Here is a 1,331-nt window from a genome sequence, read left to right on the forward strand (position 1 = left end):
TGGCTTTTCCTGTTGTCTTCAGAATCAGATAATGACCCAATTTTCTTTTGAAAACCACAATTAAAACTGTCTTCAAACCATTTGCCAATCACCTTGAACCTATCGACGTTTCGGGCATTAGCCCTTCTTCAGGAATGAGGAAAGTTGGTCCAGTAGGCTAAGATAAAAGATAGGGCGGCCTGCTGGACCAACTTTCCTCATTCCTGAAGAAGGGCTAATGCCCGAAACATCGATTCTCCTGTTCCCTAGATGCTGCCTGACCTGCTGCGCTTTTCCAGCAACACATTTCCAATCTACACATGGAGGCAAGGATGTGGCTGAAGTTTCTCAATCCTTCCACCAATGAGAACGCTTTCTCCCTGTCTTCCCCAGTTTCTCCCAGACTATGCATGATTCTGAATATACCTGTCAAACCTCTTCTCAAGCTTCTTTAAGGAGAACAGTCCCAACTTCTCCAGTCTACCTTCACGACTTCTGTTCCTCATTCCTGAAACCATTGTCATGAATCTTTGATGCATCCTCTTTAATGCCTTAAATTTTTCCCAGAGTATCATGTCTAAAGCTGCATACAATAATCCAAAGTTAAAAATTGCACAACACCAGGTTATAGTCCAACAGGTTTAATTGGAAACATTAGCTTTTGGAGCACTGCTCATTCATGATGAAGGAACAGCGCTTCGAAAGTTAGTGCTTCCAATTAAACCTGTTGGACTATAACCTGGTGTTGTGTGATTTTTAACTTTGTTCACCCCAGTCCAACACCAACATCTCCAAATTAGAATAATCCAGCTGACGCCAAACCAGTATTGTACAGAGGTGTATCATAGTTTCCTGGCTTTGTTATTTCTGATGTTATTTATAAAGTTCATCCTTTTTTTAACCTGCCCTGCCACCTTCCATGACTTGTGCACATGTACTCCCAAGTCCTTCTACCCCTGAAGTACAGCTAGCTTATCAAATTTCTCTTCCTTATCAATGTTAAATCTTTACAGGGTCCCAACTACCTCCTCTTTTGACATGGCAATAGCTTGTTCTTTGGTAAAGATGAATGCAAATTAGTCTTTTAGTACTTCAGCCACATCCTTGCCTCCATGTGTAGATTGGAAATGTGTTGCTGGAAAAGCGCAGCAGGTCAGGCAGCATCTAGGGAACAGGAGAATCGATGTTTCGGGCATTAGCCCTTCTTCAGGAATGAGGAAAGTTGGTCCAGCAGGCCTCCCTATCTTTTATCTTAGCCTGCTGGACCAACTTTCCTCATTCCTGAAGAAGGGCTAATGCCCGAAACGTCGATTCTCCTGTTCCCTAGATGCTGCCTGACCTGCTGCGCTTTT

The sequence above is a fragment of the Chiloscyllium plagiosum genome, unplaced genomic scaffold (genome assembly GCF_004010195.1).
Source record: "Chiloscyllium plagiosum isolate BGI_BamShark_2017 unplaced genomic scaffold, ASM401019v2 scaf_12876, whole genome shotgun sequence".
Taxonomy (NCBI): domain Eukaryota; kingdom Metazoa; phylum Chordata; class Chondrichthyes; order Orectolobiformes; family Hemiscylliidae; genus Chiloscyllium; species Chiloscyllium plagiosum.